Here is a 19,622-nt window from a genome sequence, read left to right as displayed (position 1 = left end):
AATTAAAATAATAAAAAAAAGTAATGTAAAGAAGAGAAATGAGAAAACAAAGAAGTGACAGGTGTGGATTGTTTTGTGTTAGATTTCCACATTGCATAATGTTTGGATTTCTCATCAGGTAACTTGTGGCTGAATCTTTATTGGGAAGGCTTCCCTGACTCATGAGTCACTTAGGTCTGACTCAGGTAGGTTTCTTCAAAACTACTTTATTTACTCTATATAGATGATAAGACACTAGGTAAATACATCTCTCTTGTGTACAGACTAGTCCATCGCTCTACCCAATCTCTTGCACATGACTGCTGACATCACTGTTACATCATGAAACTCATCCCGATCTCATTACCATAACTATTAACCCATTATGCTACATGAAGAGGGAAAACACAAAACTGACTGATGAGATGGAGAAAAATCAAAAAGAAAGCAAGAACAATGAAGTGACAATGTGAAGAGAGGAATAAAGAGAAATATGAGACAGGGACAGGAAACACTAAAAAAGGAAAAGGAAGCAAAAAGGATGTGACAGTGAGCAAGATGAAGGAATGAAAGGGTAAATAGGTAAAGGAGAGATAAGTGACAAAGAGAAAGAAATGAAATCAAAATAAGACAAGTAAAAGGAAAACATATGCAGAATAAGAAAGAAAATATGAATCGAGGAAAATTTTGCTGGAAAACATTAGGATATGCAGAAGAGAAAAGTGGAAAAAGAAGACAAATAAATGTAAACAAAGGCTTTGAAACATTGAGTACAAACACTAGGAGGTTATACTGAATCATTATGAAGCGCTGGCTAGTTGTTCTGGAGCTAAGACCTCACTCTATATTTTTATTTTATATATATATATCAGCTTATCAGCATTCAGAACAGCTACAAACTTGTAATCCCTGAAGGGATGCTAATAATCTTGTGCTTGCACAGACCAAATTCTAAGGGAATTGTACAAAGACCATTTACATTTCTAAAGCCAGATCCAATTTCCAAGGTCACAACTAGAGTATTGCATCCAGTTCTGGTCACCACACTTTAGGAAGGATGTGAGGGTCCTTGAGAGGGTGCAGAGGAGATTTACCACAATGTTTCCAGGGATGAAGGGGGTTTTAACTACAAGGTTAGATTGGAGAAGCTGGAATTGTTCTCTTTGGAGCAAAGGAGATTGAGGGGAGATTTGATAGAGGTGTACAAGATAATGACAGGTTTAGATAAAACAAAGAAAAGATGTGCTAATTAGCTGATTGTACAAGGACTTAGGAGACAAGATTTAAGGTTTTGTCAAGAGGTGAAGGCAGGATGTGAGAAAGAACTTTTTAATGCAGTGAGTGGCAATTACCTAGAACTAACTGTCCACGAGGCTGGTGGAGACAATGAATGATTTCAAAAGGAAATTGAATGGGCACTTGAGGGAAGTAAACTTGGAGGGCTACGGGGATAGAGCAGGGGAATGGGTCTGATGGGATTGCCCTATAGAGAGCCAGCATGGACTCAATGAGCTGAATGGCCTCCTTCTGTACCATAATTATTCTATGACCCTATAAGAATGTAAGGAATAGGAGCTGGAGTAAACCATTTGGCCCTTTGATTCTGCTCAAACATTCAATGAGATCATGACTGAGCTTCAGCCTCAATTTCACCACATGGCATTATCCCCAAATTCCTCAATTCCCGTACCCTAGTACCCAATCTAGTACCCAAAAATCTATCAACCTTTGTCTTGAATATGCTCAATGACTGGGCATCTGCAGCTCTCTGGGGTAGAGAATTCTTAGAATTTTCTCCATGTTTCCATCCATCCTAAATGGTCAGCCATTCTTCTGAGACTGTGACCTCATGTTCCCCCAATTAGAGGGAAACATTTTCTCAGCATTTACCTTGTCAAGACCCATAGAGATGTCATGCTTCATTTAGGTCACCTCCCATTCTTTTAAACTCCAAATAATATCAGTTTAGTCTCCTCAATCTCTCCTTAGTGGACAATCCCTTCATCCCAGGAACCAGTCCTGTGGACCTTCATTCCACTTTGCCTAGGCCAAGTTTGTCCTTCTTTATGTAAGGAGACCAAAACAGCACACAGTGCTCCAGGGTGGTCTCACCAATGTCCTGTTTAATTGCAGTAAGTCTTCTTCACTCTTATGCTCCAACCCCTTTGTAATAATAGTTAATAGGCAGTTTGCCTTCCTAATTGCATCCTGTATTTACATGTTAACTTTCTGTGATTCAGGACACCCAGATCCTTCTTCCACAGGCTCCAGTCTCTCAGCATTCAAAAAATATTCTGCCATTTTCTTGATTGTTGATAAGCAAAGGTTGGGGGTGGGGGGGGGGGGGGGGTGGTGGTGGTGGTGTGGGGAGGGGGTTGGTGGCATGGGGAAGGTTATGGCAGGGGGAGGTGGGTGGTGGGAATATGGAATTGAGATTATAAGCAGATCAGCCATGATCTTATTCAATGGTGGTGCAGGCTTGAAGGGCCTATGTTTGTATGTACATATGTTCATATGTACGTCTGGTCATATGCTTTTTCATTTTTCCTTTCAAAGTGGATAGGTTTCACACTTCGCCAACATTGTATTCCATCTGCCATGTTCTTGCCCATTCACCCAACCTATCTCTAGCTGGCTGCAGCCTCTTTGTGTCCTCCTCACTGCTTGCTTTCCCTCCTAACTTTGTATCATCAGCAAACTTGGATACATCATACTCAGTCTCCTCATCTAAGTCATTAATATAGATTTTAAATAGCTGAGACAAAGCACTGATCCTTGTGAAGCCCCACTAGTTATGGCTGTTACCATCGTTGTGGGTCTTAGATGAGGTTGTTCATGGTCCGGATTTATAGATTATGCTGGAGGCAAAGCTGTTGGTAAACATTACCTTTTATTGAACATTATACTCACTCTCTACACTACAGACTCAGCATGAGGCTCTACATAGAACTACCTCTCAGCATGCTCTGTTGTCATGTGACCTTACATCACTAATGATGTAGACTATCTACTGTTATGATACTCAGCCAGATCCCATGTCCCCTCTCCCTGTACCTTCCCCCTTTGGGATCTCTCCCTGTCCCCTCTCCCTTTGGGACTTCTCCCTGTTCTCTCCACTTCCAGTCACACGACCAGGGTTTTCTTCATCTACAGGTGCACTGGGTCAGTCCTCAGGCCCAGATAACTAAAAAAATACAGAATGGCTCATGTACTGCCCGCTCCCAGTCTGCGCATGTGCAGCCCGCTCCCAGTCTGCGCATGTGCAGCCCGCTCCCAGTCTGCGCATGTGCAGCCAGCTCCCAGTCTGCGCATGTGCAGCCCGCTTCCAATCTGCGCATGCGCAGCCTGCTCCCAGTCTGAGTATGCATGGAAACTCCAAGGTCTGTCAGGACCTGGAGCTTCCAATCTCCCACTCTCCAAAGGGGTGAGTATAGTTTTCATAACAATATTTACATATTTAGGGAGCGACTTCCAGAATTTTAAATACTGTGGCTACAAGCGCAGGTCAGAGGCTGGGAATCTTGCAGTGACTAACTCACCTCCTGACTCCCCAAAGCCTGTTCACCATCTGCAAGGCACAAGTCAGGAGTGTGATAGAATACTCTCCACTTGTCTGGATGAATGCAGCTCCCACGACACTCAAGAAGCTCAACACCAGCCAGGACAAAGCAGCCCACTTTACTGGCACCCCATCCTCAAACATTTACTCCCTCCACCACCGATGCACAGTGGCAGCAGTGTGTACCATCTACAAGATGCACTGCAGCAACTCACCAAGGCTCCTTAGGCAGCACCTTCCAAACCCACGACCACGAAGACAAATGTAGGTCGCTTGCAGTCAGAAACGGGGGAAATTAAAATGGGGAACAAAGAAATGGCAGAAGAATTTAACACATATTTAGGTCCTGTCTTCACAAAAGAGGACACAAATAATTCCTAGAAATGTTAGGGAACCAAGGGTCTAATGAGAGGGAGGAATTGAAGAATATCAGTATTAGGAAAAAAAAGAGAAATTAATGGAGTTAAAGGCTGAAAAATCGCCAGGGCCTGATAATCTACATCCCAGAGTACTAAAGGGAGTGGCCCTGGAAATACTGGATGCATTGGTGGTCATTTTCCAAAATTCTATAGACCTTGGTGCAGTTCCTACAGATTGGAGGGTGGCAAATGTAACCTCACTACTTAAAAAAGGAGGGAGCGAAAACACAGAGAATTATGGACCAGTCAGCCTAACATCAGTAGTGGGGAAAATACTAGAGTCCATTGTAAAAAATGTGGTAACAGAACACATTAACTGGATCAGACAAAGTCAGCATGGGTTTATGAAAGGGAAATCATGCTTAACTAATATACTGGAGTTTTTTGAGGGTGTAACAAGTAGAATAGATAAGGGAGATCCTATGAATGTGATGTATTTGGGTTTCAAGAAGGCTTTTGATAAGGTCCCACATAAGAGGCTAGTGGGTAAAGTTAAAGTACATGGGATCGGGGGTAATATACTGGCATGGATCGAGAATTGGTTGACAGACCGGAAACAGAGAGTGGGAATAAATGGGTCTTTTTCCGGATGGCAGGCGGTGACTAGTGGTGCACCGCAAGGATCAGTGCTTGGTCTCCAGCTATTCAGGATATATATAAATGACTTGGATGAGGAAACCAAAAGCAATATTTCCAAGTTTGCTGATGACACAAAACTGGGTGGGGTTGTGAATTGTGAGGAGGATGCAAGGAGGCTTCAGGGTGATTTAGACAAGTTGTGTGTCTGGGCAAACACATGGGAGATGCAGTATAACGTGGATAAATGTGAAGTTATACACTTCAGTGTGAAAAACAGAAAGGCAGAGTATTATTTAAATGGTGATGTATTGGGAAATGTGGATGTACAAAAGGATCTGGGTGTCCTTATATACCAGTCAATGAAAGTAAACAAGTAGGTGCAGCAAGCAATTAGGAAGGCAAATGGTATGTTGGCCTTAATTGCAAGAGGATTTGAGTTCAGAAATAGGGATGTCTTACTGCAGTTATACAAGGCCTTGGTGAGACCACATCTGGAGTATTATGTGCAGTTTTGGTCTCCCTGCCTAAGAAAGGAGATACTTACCATAGAGGGAGTGCAGCGAAGGTTCACTAGGCTGATACCGGAGATGGCAGAACTGTCGTATGAGGAGAGATTAGTTCGATTGGGCCTGTATTCACCAGAGTTTAGGAGAATGAGAGGGGATTACATTGAAACGTATAAAATTCTAACAGGGCTAGACAGACTAGATCCAGAGAGGATGTCTCTCCTGGCTGGGGAGTCTAGAACCAAGGGCACAGTCTCAGCATGCGGGGCCGGCCATTTAAGATTGAGATGGGGGCAAATTGCTTCACTCAGAGGGTGGTCAACCTGTGAATTTCTCTACCACAGAAGTCTGTGAAGGCTGGGTCACTGAGTATATTCAAGAAAGAAACTGATATTTTTTTGGATATTAGGGGCATCAAGGGGTTTGGAGAGAAAGCAGGACTATGTCATTGAGATAGAGGATCAACCATAATCATATTGAATTGTAGAGCAGGCTCGATGGGCCAAAAAGCCTACTCCTGCTCCTAGTTTCTATGTGTCCATGTGGAAAATTGCCTAAGTATGTTCTGTACACAAAAAGCAGGACAAATCCAACTTAGCCAGTTACCGCCCTATCAGTCTACTCTCGATCATCAGTAAAGTGATGGAAGAGGTAATCAACAGCGCTATCAAACGGCAATTGCACAACAATAATCTGCTCACTGATGCCCAGTTTGGGTTTCCCCAGGGCCCCTCAGCTCCTGCCGTCATTACAGCCTTGGTTCAAACATGGACAAAAGAGCTGAACTCCCGAGTTGAGGTGAGAGTGACTGCCCTTGACATCAATGCAGCATTTGACTGAGTGTGACATCAAGGAGCCCTAGCAAAACTAGAGTCAATGGGAATCAGGGGGAAAACACTTCACTGGTTGGAGTCATACCCAGCACAAAGGAAGATGGTTGTGGTTGTTGGAGGTCAGTCATCTCAGCTCCAGGACATCACTGCAGGAGTTCCTCAGAGTAGTGTCCTAGGCCCAACCATCTTCAGCTGCTTCATCAATGACCGTCCTTCTATCATAAAGTCAGAAGTGGGGTTGTTCGCTGATGATTGCACAATGTTCAGCACCATTCGTGACTCCTCAGATACTGAAGCAGTCCATGTCCAAATGCAACAAGACCTGGACAATATCCAACCTTGGGCTGTCAAGTTGCTAGTAGGCAATGACATCTCCAACAGGAGAGAATCTAACTATCGTCCCTTGATGTTCAATGGCATTACCATCCCCACTGTCAACATCCTGGGGGCTACCATTGACCAAAAATGAACTGGACTAGCCATATAAATACTATGGTTACAAGAGCAGGTCAGAGGTTAGAAATCCTGCGATGAGTAACTCACTTCCTGACTCCCCAAATGCCTGTCCACCATCTACAAGGCACAAGTCAGGAGTGTGATGGAATACTCCCCACTTGCCTGGATGAGTGCAGCTCCCACAACACTCAAGAAGCTTGACACTGTCCAGGACAAAGCAGCCCGCTTGATTGGCACACCAGCCACAAACATTCACTCTCTCCACCACTGACGCACAGTAGTAGCAGTGTGTACCATCTACAAGGTGCACTGCAGGAATTCATCAATGCTCCTTAGACAGCACCTTCCACACCCATGATCACTACCAGCTAGAAGGACAAGGGCAGCAGATAGATGGGAACGCCACCATCTGGAAATTCCCCTCCAAGTCACTCACCATCCTGACTTGGAAAGATATCGCCATCCCTTCATTGTCGCTGGGTCAAAATCCTGGAACTCCCTCCCTAACAGCACTGTGGGTGTACCTACACCGCATAGACTGCAGCAGTTCAAGAAGGCAGCTCACCACCACCTTCTCAAGGACGATTAGGGATGGACAATAAATGCTGGCCCAGCCAGCAAAGCCCATAACCCAAGAATGAATAAAAAAAATATCAGAGTAAGACTACAGTCTAACTAGGGGAGGTAGGTTACACATACCTGTAACCAAGAACCACACCACGAGTCCACGGATCATGGTGGCAATGCAGAGCAACTGTCATCACCACACTCTGCAGTGAGATCTGGACTGTGTATCAGCGACACGGAAGAGAACTGGAGAAATTCCATCAGCAATGTCTCTGCCGCATCCTCTGGATTCAATGGGAGAGCCATCAAACAAATGCTAGTGTCCTGCTTGAAGCCGGCTCCACAAACATTCAGCCAAAACTCCTGCGGTGGGCTGGACACTGTCAGGATGGCCAAAAGCTATTTCCCACACCAGGCCCTGTTTCCTCCACTTTCAAATGGACAACCTTCCAGAGGAGGACAAAAAAAAAACACTTCAGAGACACTCTGAAACTCTCCTTCAAGCGCGGTAGCATTGACATTAATGCCTGGGAGGAGTTTGCTATCAGTCGTTCAAAATTACAACAACTTGTTCATCAAACTGCATCACACTTTGAACCTGTGTCTAAATGATAAGGCAGAGCGACAGCTGAGATGAAAGAAAAGGAAGCCAGTCCTGCACTCCATATCCCACTACCTTGTGGGGCTTCCTGCCCCATGTGCCCAAAGATCAGTGGGTCAAGAATCGGCCTGTTCAGTCACATGAAGACACAGAGCAGAAACTTACATTCCTGAGTAGACATCATTCTCGAATCGAGGGACAGCTGACAACAGTGATCCCCTGGCTTGATAGTAAGGGGATATGCCAGGCCATGAGGTTAGAGATTGTGGTTGAGTACAATTCTGCTGCTGATGGCCCACAGCACCTCATGATTGCCCAGCCTTGAGTTTCTAGATTTGTTCAAAATCTAAACTATTTAGCATGGTGGTAGTGCCACACAACACAGACAGTGACAAGGTCTTCAATGTGAAGTCAGGACTTTGTCTCCACAAGGACTGTGCGGTGGTCACTCTTACCAATGCTGTCATGGAGAGTTGCATTTGTGACAGGTGTGGTCTGGACAAGGTCAAATAGGTTTTTCCCTGTTGCTGGTTCTCTCACCACCTGCCACAGGCCAAGTCTGATAGATATGTCCAGAACTTGGGCCTGCTCGGTCTGTAGTGGTGCAATTGAGCCACTCTTGGTGAAGTCCTCCACCCAGACTACATCCTGCCATTCTCAGTGTTTCCTCCAAGTGGTGTTCAACATGGAGGAGCACCGATTCATCAGCTGAGGGAGGGCCGTACGCAGTAATCAGCAGGAGGTTTCCTTGCCCGTGTTTGACCTATTGCCATGAGGCTTCATGGGGTCCGGAGTTGATGTTGAGGACACCCAGGGCAACTCCCTCCTAACTGTATACCACTGTGCAGCCACCTCTGTGGGGACAGGACATACCCAGGGATGATGACGGTGGTGTTTGGGACATTATTTGTAAGGTATGATTCCATGACTTTGTCAGGCTGTAGCTTGACTAGTCTGTGAGACAGCTCTCCCAATTTTGGCACAAACCCCTAGATGTTAGTAAGGAGGACTTTGCAGGGTTGACAGGTCTGGGTGTGCTGTTGCTGTTTCAGGTGCCTATGTTGATGCCGGGTGTATTGCTGGAGTTACATCTAAGCTAGAACAGGTAAGGATAGCAGATTTCCTCCCCTAAAGGGAATTTGCTTCATAGTTACCATCACTGGGACTAGTTTTTAATTCCAGATTTAACAGAATTTAAATTCCACCAGCTGCGGTGGGATTTGAACCTGTGCTCCCAGAGCATTAGCCTGGGCCTCTGGATTACTAGCCCAGTGATATTACCATTATCTCACTGCCTCCTCTAAGACAATCAGAGCTGGGAACAGTCAGAGCTGGGTACAGTCAGAGCTTTGGAAAAAGCTGAGTACAGTTATAGCTGAAAACAATTTGAGTTGGGCACAGTCAAAGTTGGGATAGTTGGAGCTGGAGATAGTGGGAGTTCGGGATAGTTTGAGCTATGAGATAGTTGGATCTGGGGATAATCGGAGTTGGGGATAGTTAGAGTTGGGGATAATCAGAGTTAGTATTAGTTGGAGCTGGGGATAGTTGGAGTTGGAGTTGGTCAGAATTGGGGGTAGTGGGAGCTGGAGATAGTTGGAAGTGGTGATAGTCTGAGTTGGGGAAAGTCAGATCTGGGGATAGTCGGAACTGGGGATAGTCGGAACTGGGGATAGTCGGAACTGGGGATAGTCGGAGCTGGAGATAGTTGGAGCTGGAGATAGTATGAATTGTGGAGAGTTAGATTTAGGAGCAGCACACATCCCTTTGTATCAGATATGAATAATCTTTATTGGGGCACACAATGATCTATGTCGCTACAACATATGAACTTTATCAGAGTACATGCCAATCTTGATATGGAGGCTTGGTCCTTCTGTGCAGCATCTGCAAAAACAAAAACTAGTGTCAGAATCTGGAACCTTGTTCCCTCCCTAAGGTGTCAATCACTCTCTTGTACCCTGATCAAATTATCTTTTCCCAAACTTGAGTCTAGACATTGAGTTTGATTGCCTATATCATGATGGCCTTATTGCTAAGATCCCTCCTGTCCTCACCTGATGCCCAGATGCACATTACAGAATGGGATTCTTGGATAATAAACAGCAATTGAAGCATTGGCTGTGTTTCTATTACTGAAACAATAATCCAGAGAAAAATAGAAATGTAGAAAATAGAAGCAGGAATAGGTCATTCGGCCCTTCGAGCCTGCTCCACCATTCAGTATGATCATGGCTGATCCTCTATCTCAACGCCATAATCCTGCTCTCTTCCCATACTCCTGATGTCTTTAGATTCTAGAAATCTATCTATTTCCTTCAAATATGTTCCACAGCCCTCTGTGGTAGAGAATTCCACAGGTTCATCACACTTTGAGTGAAGAGGTTTCTCCTCATCTCAGTCCTAAATGGCCTCTCCCATATCCTGACACTGTGACCCCTGGTTCTAGAGCCCCAGCCAGAGGAAACATCATCCTTGCATCCAGCCCTGTCAGAATTTTATACGTTTCAATCAGATCCCCTCTCATTCTTCTAAACTCCAGTGAATATCGGCCTAGTCAGCCCAATCTTTCCCCATATGACAATCCTGCCATCCCAGGAATCAGTCTGGTGAACCTTCATTGCACTCCCTCTATAGCAAATATATCCTTTCTTAGGTAAGGAGACCAACATTGCCCACAATACTCCAGGTGTGGTCTCACCAAGGCCCTGTATAGCTGAATTGAAATTCCACCATGGAGTTCATAGAATCACAGAAATGGATGGTGCTGAAGGAGCTATTCAGTCCATTGTGTCTGTGCCTGAATCTGAGTTTGGGAATTTGAGTTCATGTTATTAAAAATAACCTGGAAGTCAGAAACTGGTATTAGTAAAAGCAACCACGAATCTGTTGTAAACACCCAACTGCTTCACTCATATTCTTCAGTGCCCTACCCTAGCCCTGAACTCACATCTTTCACTATCCCACCTCCCATCATGTGCCCTCTCAGCTCACCTTGTCCATCAGACCTACCTCCAGCTTCTTCACACTATTCCCATTAGACTGCTGACCTCCAATTTCCCCTTCCTGGTTGCCATTTTAGCTGATATTGTTAACAATTCCCTCCCTTCTGGCAATGTTCCCGTCCCCTTCAGATTTATAGTCATCATCCCTCTACTCAAAAAACCCACCTTTGATATCTGTCCTTGCAAACTATATTCCATCTCCAAACTTCCTCTTCTCTCCAAAGTCCTTGGATGTGTTGTGGTCTCCCAAATCTATGATCATCTTTTGCAGAACTCCATGTTTGAATCCCTCCAATCAGGTTTCCACCCTGCCACAGTACTGAAACACCTCACATCAAAGTCACAAATGACACCCTATGTACCTGTGACCATGTTAACTTTCCCTCCTGATTCTTCTCAGCCTATCTACAGACTTTGACAGAGTTGACCATACCACCCTCCTCCAATGGCTCTCCACTGTCACCCAGCTGGCTGGGACCGCTTTCACCTGGTTCTGTTCTTATCTGTCAGTTTGGAACCAAAATATTTCCTCATTCCACTTTCAAACTGTTGCTTCTGAAGTTGCCCAAGATTTTTCCTTGACCCCTTCCTATTTCTCATCTACAGTGTGCCCCTCAGTGACATCATCCAAAAACATAGTGTCAGGTTCCACTTGTTCACAAATGACACTGAGCTCTATCTCACCAGCAGCTCTCTTGGCCCTCCACAGTCTCTGAACTGTCACACTGCTTGTTAAACGTCCAGCACTGAAGGAGCAAAAACCTCCTTCAACTAAATATTGGAAAGACTATTTTGATCCACACTCCCTGTGGTAGCGAGTTCCATATTCTCACCACTCTCTGGACAAAGAAATTTCTCCTCAATTCCCTACTGGATTTCTTGGTGACTATCTTATATTGACAGCCTCTAGTTCTGCTCTTCCCCACAAGAGGAAACATTCTCCGTATATGCACTCTATCAAAACCTTTCATAAGTTGAAATGTTGGGCCACCCTTCAGCCTTCTCTTTTCCAGTGAAAAGGGACCCGGCCTGTCAATCCTTTCCCGATATGTATAACCAGGCATTTCTGGTATTATCCTTGTAAATCTTCTCTTGCACCCTCTCCAATGCCTTTTTATAATATGGTAACCAGAGCTGCATGCAGTGCTCTAAGGCCACAATTTATTTTCCCCCAACTCATCACCCTGGCAGGTTCTGGGGTGGGGGCAGGGCATTGGACGGGAAGTCTGCCTATACCCCAATTAAGGCCCTTAAGTGGCGACTTGAGAATTCTATCTTGGGTGGGAAGGTGGGGGAGGTGGGGTGCATCTCCATCAGAAGCCCCCTTCTAACTGGGGGTGCCCTCACCTGGCCTGTTGACCTCATTCCCTGCCCAGCCTATGCCCCGGGACCCCAAACGCCCTTCTTGCATTCCTCCAAGGCTTTCTCTAACCTCCCCGCCCAGGGACCCCTGCCACTTACCCCTCCTCCTGGCATTTAGTTCCAGGCAGCTCCCTGCAGTAACTCTTCTGGCCACTGCAGTAATGTTCCTGGAGGGACTGGAGAGCTGCCGGCCAACCTGATTGGCCAGCAGCACTTCAAGGCAGGACTTCCTCCCGATGGCAGGCGGATGTCCCGCCTAATGTCAATCAATGCTCATTAGAGCGTGAAATGGCATCAGGCCTGCCGGAGTTAGTGGGGATATGTTCCCCGCCAACTCTTTAGGGTGAGGGCTAAGCACCCGCCATCCTGAAAATTCAGGCCTAAGTGGTCTAACCAAGGGTCAATACAGGCTTAGAATAACTTTCCTACTTTTCAATTCTTTCCCTCTAGAAATGAAAATCTAGTGCTTGGTTTGTATTTTTACAGCCCTGTTAACCTGTGGGGCAACTTTTAGCGATTGATATATTTGTACTCCAACATCCCTCTGTTCCTCTACTCCACCTAGACTCTCACCTTCTAAGTAACAAGTGACCTTCTTATTCCTCTCATCAAAATGTACCACCTCACATTTATCTTTGTTGCACTTCAGTTGCCAATTATTTGTCCATTCTGCATTTAATTATCAACTCTGTCCATTGATTAATGCCCTCCTGTAATTTGTTATAATCCTGCTCAGTATTGACCAACCCTCAATATAGTGTCATTTTTAAAATTCATTCATGGGATTTGGGCTTCGCTGGCTGGGCCAGCATTTATTGCCTAACCATCATTGCCCTTGAGAAGGTGGTGGTGAGCTTCCAAAGTTCAAATGGTTAAAGTAAATTGTGAATGGCAGTGATCCCAGCGCTGATCCTTGTGGAACACCAATTCCCACCTTCTGCCACTCTGAATAACACCCCTTTACTCCCACTCTTCCTGTATTGAAGCCAGCTAGCAATCCATTCTGTCACTTGTCCCCTGACACCATATTCTGTGACCTTATTCATTATTTGATTATGGTGCACTTTATCAAAGACCTTTTGAAAATCCAGATAAATTACATCTACAACCTTACTATTGTCTACTCTCTCAGTTACCTCCTCAAGAAATTCAATAAGGTTGATGAAGTAAGATTTTCTCTTTTGAAATCCATGTTGAGTATTGATTATCTTTTCTCATTTCAAGATGTTCTTCGATTCTCTCCTTCAGTAAGGATTCCATTATTTTTCCTAGCACCGATGTTAAGGTCGATAATTCCATGGACACATGTTATCCCCTTCTTAATGACATCAGCTATCCACCAGTCCTCTGGTCTTGTAGTTTATCTATCTCTTCCCCAGATTCTTTTAAAATGCATGGATACAATCCATCTGGACCCATTTGAGTTTGTTTAGTTTATTTAATACATCTTTTTTTATTTTAAGTGCACTTATTTCATTGCTCATCTCATCATTCAATATCATACCTATTTGTTCTAACTCCCTGGTAACACTCAAAGCAAAATAATGATTCAATATTTCTGCCATTTCTCTATTGTTTGCTCTGGTATTATCCTCTTTATCTCTTAATGGTCCTATCCCCATCACAGCCTTCCTCTTTTTATTGAGGTGGCTGTAAAATGTTATACCATTTTGTTTGATGATCCTTGATAATTTAATTTCATTGTTCCTCTTTGCGTTCCTAATGTTTTTATTTTACTTTTCTCCCAAACTCTTCATATTTTCTCTTATCCTGCTCTCCTCAGATGCCTGTGTGCTTAATTTTTGCCTCTTTCCTAACCCCCCAATAGTTTCTTCATGTCTTTATTCACTCATGGGCTCTCACTTGTATTTAGTTTATCTTTGCCCTTCAGTGGAATATAGTTTCCTGCACTTTGTTGAACATGGTTTTACACAGTGAGTCATTGTAGAAGGTGATTTTTCAGACTGGAGGATGGTAGACAGGATGATGTTCCCCAAGGGTCAGTGCTTAGGACTGCAGTTCTTTTTGATGTATATAAATGACTTGGATATTGGAATACAGAGTAACATTTCAACATTTGCCAATGATACCAAACTTGGATAAGTGACTGTGATGATGATGTGAATCACCTACAACAGAACACAGATAGGCTAGCAGAATTTTCAGGCAAGTGGCAGATGGAATTTAACACATAGAAGTGTAAGGTGATACCTTTTGGCAGAAGGGAGAGGCAATATAGACTTAATGGCACAGTTCCAAAGAGTGTATAAGAACAGTGGGACCTGAAGGTGCATGTACATCAATCATTGAAGGTGGCAGGACATACTGAGAGAGCGGTTAGCAAAGCATATGGGATCTTGGGCTTCATAAATATAGGCATTGAGTACAAAAGCAGAGAAGTTATACTGAACCTTTATAAAGCTCTGGTTAGGCACCAACTAGAGTATTGTGTCTGGTTCTGGTCACCACACTTTAGGGAGGATGTGAGGGTTCTTGAGAGACTGCAGAGGGGATTTGCCAGAATGGTTCCAGGGATGGGGGATTTCAGCTACAAGGCTGGGTTGGGAAGCTGGAGTTGTTCTCTTTGGAGCAAAGGAAATTGAGGGGAGATATAACAGGTGTACAAGATTATGACAGGTTTAGATAAGGTAGACAAAGACGATTTCTTCCCATTGGCTGATGGTACAGTACGAGGGGAGACAGATTTAAGATTTTGGGCAAAAGTTTGGGGGAATGTGAGGAAGAACTTCTTTGTACAGAGGGATCTGGGTGTCCTGGTACAGCAAGTGATTTGGAAGGCAAATAGAATATTGGCCTTTTTGGCAAGGGGAATGGAACATAAAAGTAGAGAAGTTTTGCTACAACTACACAGGCCATTAGTGAAACCACATCTGGAGTATGGTAATTAGGAAAGTTCATAGAATGTTATTGATTATTATGAGGTGAATTAAATGCAAAAGTAGGGAGGTTATGCTTCAGTTATACAGGGCGCTAGTGAGACCACACCTGGAGTGCTGTGTACAGTATTGGTCACTTTATTTAAGGAAGGATGTAAATGAATTAGAAGCAGTTCAGAGAAGGTTTACTAGATGAATACCTGGAATGGACAGGTTGTCGTATGAGGAAAGGTTGGACAGAATAGAATAGGCCTGTATCTGCTAGAGTTTAGAAGAGTAAGAGGTGACTTGATTGAAACATGTAAGATCCTGAGGGGTCTTGATAGGGTGGATGTGGAGGGGACGTTTCCTTTTGTGGGAGAATCTAGAACTAGGGATCACTATTTAAAAATAAGGGGTTGCCCATTTAGGACAGAGATGAGGAGGATTTTATTCTTTCAGAGGGCTGTGAGTCTTTGAAACTCTCTTCCTCACAAGATGGTGGAAGCAGAGTGTTTGAATATTTTTAAGGCAGAGGTAGCTAGATTCTTGATAAGTAAGGGAGGTGAAAGGTTATCGGGGATAGACAGGAATGTGGAGTTGAGGTTATAATCAGATCAGCCATGATCTTATTGATTGGTGGAACAGGCTCGAGGGGCCAAGTGGTCTACTTCTGCTTCTAATTCTTATGTACGTATGCTCAATGCAGAGAAATGTGAAGTTCTTCCTACCAAAAAGAATCACATGGAGAGTGTGTAAAATGGCAGGTACTACTCTAAAGGATGTGCAGGCGCATAGGGACCTGGGTGAATATGTGCATAAATCATTGAAGGTGGCAGGACAGGTTGGGAGAGCAGTTAATAAAGCATAGTGTCCTGGGTTTTATTAATAGGAGTATAGAGTACAAGAGTAAGGATGTTATGCTGAACTTGTTTCATTCACTAGTTTGGCCTCAGCTGGAGTTTTGCCTAGTTCTGGGTGCCGCACTTTAGGAAGGATGTGAAGGCATTAGAGAGAGTGCAGAAAGGGTTCACAAGAATGGTTCCAGGATGAGTAACTTCAGTTATGAAGATAGATTGGAGAAGTTAGGACTGTTCTCCTTGGAGAAAAGAAGGTTGAGAGGAGATTTGATAGAGGTATTCAAAATCATGAGGGATCTGGTCAGAGTAGATAAGGAGAAACTGTTCCCACTTGTGAAAGGATCAAGAACAGAGGGCACAGATTTAAAGTAATTAGTATGTCCCATCCAGAAGCCAGGAAGGAAAATATGTACCTACGTCAACCTGGCTACTCTATGAAATTATTATTCTATTTTTTAAATGGACAAGTGTCAGAAAGATATAATAATTTTTATAATGTTATTGGAATTCATTGTAAAGTAGAGTAACAGTGGGGTCTGTGTCTATGGGTATGTGTTTGCATTTGGTGCTTAATTGAATTAAAGGCAACTGGTCTGAAGGCTTTGATGTATTAGAAGATAAGCTAAGTTTGAAATGTTAAGTAGGTGAACATGGAGAATGTTTTAAAATGTAATGTGTAAAGGGAACATCTGCTTTTGTAAATAAACCAGACCAGCTTGAATTCAAAAGAGGGAGTGAAATGTTACACCTAGCCAGGAGAAGTTAAGAAACAGTGTGCTTATTTTTCCCAAAAATTACTGGTAAAATTGATACTTTGATAGATTTTTATTATTAGAGAGGTAAACGTTCAAAGACATCATGAAACAATGGGAATTTGCATTCAAAGAGGAAAGTATGTATAAAGGAGAGACGGCTGTGTGTAAGGGAAGGCATTCTAAGATCTAACACAAATGTGAAAAGCCTCCAGCTGCTGTCTACAAGGAACTAAAGCTGAGAAAAACTCACTTTGAATTCAGCTGTTCAGGGTACTGTGTGTCACTTTGTCTGGGCCTTTTACAATCTATGTGTCTCACTGTTGTCTTAGCGAACATGTAACTGGGGTTTAGATCAATTAGGGGATTTAGAAGTTATCATAATAGTAATTTGTACATCTATATATGTGCTTAAAGTCATTTCTTCTGTTAATTTAATTTAATTTTGTATGAAACATATAAGATGTGGTGGCCTTTTTACTGAATTCAAATCTGTATCTGGAAATAAGTACAAATTGCAAATAGTTGTGGCAGCTGCTTCAAGTTCCCCTCTGAGATTTTGGCAGCTTGGCATTTACCATCCATCTGCCATAACAGAAATTGGGGGCTTGTCCGGGATATATTTGAAATTCCTTCATTGGTTTGGAGTTAGTGAATCTTAAGGTTATGAGTACGAGAAGCACTTTGAATTCAGGAGTTGGTGTGAGGTTTTGTTTTTAGTGGTGAGACTACAATATGGCTTTGGCAATTGCTAAGACTTATCTGGGAGTTGAGTTATAACTTTGGCTGGTTTACAAAAGGTAAATAATGTTAAATTGATGGAATTGGCGAATAAGTTATAATTGGGATTACCTGCAGGGACAAAGAAAGTGGACAGAGTTGAAGGTATAGCACAGCATTTAAAGTTAGAACTGAGACTTCCGTTATAAATGAAGAAGTTTGAACTTGAACAAGCAAAGGAAATGAAAAGAAATGGAACTAGAGGCAGCAGAAAAGGAAGGAGCAGGAAAAGAAAAAGAGAGGGCATTTCAAAGGGAGCAAGTGGAAAGGCAGAGGGAACAAAGGAAGCTGGAGCTGGAATTCCAGGCAAGAGAGGAGGATAAAAAAAGAGATGCAAGGGAAAGAGAGAAGGAACGAGAAAAGGAAAACCAGCTTAAAAGGCTGGAAGTTAAAAAGAGACTCCATATTATGAAAAGTTCTGATGATGAAAAACCCTATAACCTAAGACCCAGTGGGGAGATGTTTAAATTTGTACAAGCTCTTCCAAAGTTTGAGGAAAGAGATGAGGAAGTGTTCTTTATTTCATTTGTGAAGATAGCTAAACAGATGAAATGGCCACAGGAAAACTGGACATTGTTGTTACAATGCAGGCTGGCGGGTACAGGACATAAGCTTTATGCTCCACTGTCAGAAGAAATGTTTGTGAAATATGATGTAGTTAAAAAAAAGGCTATTTTGAGTGCATATGAGTTGATTCCTGAGGCATACAGGCATAAATTTAGGAATATGAGAAAACAGCCCGTACAAACTTATATTGAATTTGAAAGAGTAAAATAAAGTAATTTTGACCGGTGGATACAGACATTAAAGATAAAGACAACATATACAGCTCTTAGAGAGGTAATTCTTTTGAAAGAATTTAAAGATTCAATTCTTTCAGTGGGGAGAACTCATGTGGAGGAACAGAGGATTCAAACGGTAAGACAAGCAGCAGAGATAGCTAATATTATGAGTTAGTTCACAGAGCTAAGCCTTTTTTTGTCACCCTTTTAAATCAGAAAAGGATAGAAAGGGGGAAGGTGAAAGGAAGTTTTAAGAGATACAGGAGCTAGATAATCCTTAATGTTGCGGGATAGTGATATTTGTTGTTCAGAGGGAGTATTGCAGGAATAGGTGATAATAAATGAGGTTCATGGAGATATTAAACCTATTCCCTTGTGGAAGGTAAATCTAAAAAGTAAATGGAAAATTGGTGAAGTGCCTGTTTGGAGTGGTGGAAAAACTGTCGTTTGCAGGTGTTCATTTTATTTTGGGTAATGATATAGCTGGATCACAGATGTGGGTGATGCCTATGGTAGTTGAGCAGCCTATAGAAGTGTTTTCAACAGAAGAGTTGCAGAGAGAGCATCCTGGATTGTTTCCAGATTGTGTGATAACGAGATTACAGGCTCATAGGTTGAAACAAGAAGAGCAGGAAGTCAAATGTAGAGGGAAGGTGTGGAAGTCCAATTAGCTGCCACTGTTTGATAACATTGTTCAGGAAGAAAGAAGAGAGGACAATTCAGCTGAAGTGTTTAACTGAAGGCTGTTAGTGGAGTTAGAGAAAAAGGATACGCATATAAAACATTTATAATCAGACAGCCTACTCAGAATCAGGGGCAAAATGTATTCCAGAAGGTTATTACCTTAAGGGTAATGTTTTAATGAGAAAATGGAGGCCTTATCATGTTTCAGCAAATGAAAGTTGGAGGGAGGTACATCAGATTGTAATTCCATTTGGATATAGGAATGAGATTCTGAGGATAGCTCATGAAATTCCAATGGGAGGGTATTTAGGAATTAGCAAGACAAAGGTGAAAATACAAAAACATTTTTTTGGCCTAAATTGTGTAGGTATGTAGTCAAATTCTGTGGAACATGTCAGGTGATAAGGAAACCACAAGCAGTGATTAAGCTGGCACCTTTAATTCCAATTCCAGCATTTGAAGAACCTTTTACTAGGGTCATGATTGATTGTGTATGACCCCTCCCTAAGTCTAAAAGTGGAAATCAGTATTTACTTACAATAATGCATGTGTCTACCAGGTTTCCTGAAGCATACCTTTGAGAAATATTACAGCAAAGAAGATTGTGTAAGAGTTAACTAATTTTTTTTTACAAGGTATGGCTTACCTTAAGAAATACAATCAGATCAGGGTTAAAATTTCATGTCACAGCTGTTTAAGGAAGTAATCAACAATTTTGGATTAAACAATTTAAGTCATCAGCTTATTATCCCAGGTCACAAGGGGCTTTAGAAAGATGGTATCAAACTCTAAAAACTATGATGAGAGTGTACAGTCAGGATTATCCACAGAATTGGGATACTGGAATTCCATTCTTATTATTTGCTATTAGAGATGCTCCTAATGCATCAATTAGTTCAGTCTTTTCAAACTAGTTTATGGTCATGAGGTAAGGGGACTGCTGAAATTGATTTATGAGAAATTGATTGGTCAAAATTCAGAAACTAGTCTCCGAGATTATGTATCAAACTTCAGCGAGAGATTGG

The 19,622-nt window shown here is 42.7% G+C and overlaps 1 protein-coding gene across 1 annotated transcript in view; it reads right to left on the bottom strand.

Moving 5' to 3' along the window:
* Positions 1 to 9,266: 9,266 nt before the first annotated feature.
* The window catches only part of LOC121291822 (cornifelin homolog A-like), a 32,057-nt gene continuing 21,701 nt past the window's right edge, over positions 9,267 to 19,622 (bottom strand). Inside the window, exon 4 of the mRNA XM_041213419.1 lies at positions 9,267 to 9,383. The gene's annotated coding sequence lies outside the window, so the exon portion shown is untranslated. The remainder of the gene's footprint in view (positions 9,384 to 19,622) is intronic.

The sequence above is a fragment of the Carcharodon carcharias genome, chromosome 19, assembly GCF_017639515.1.
Source record: "Carcharodon carcharias isolate sCarCar2 chromosome 19, sCarCar2.pri, whole genome shotgun sequence".
In the NCBI taxonomy this organism is placed as follows: Eukaryota; Metazoa; Chordata; class Chondrichthyes; order Lamniformes; family Lamnidae; genus Carcharodon; species Carcharodon carcharias.
Note: the sequence above shows the minus strand (reverse complement) of the source record. Positions and strands in the feature narration are given on the sequence as shown.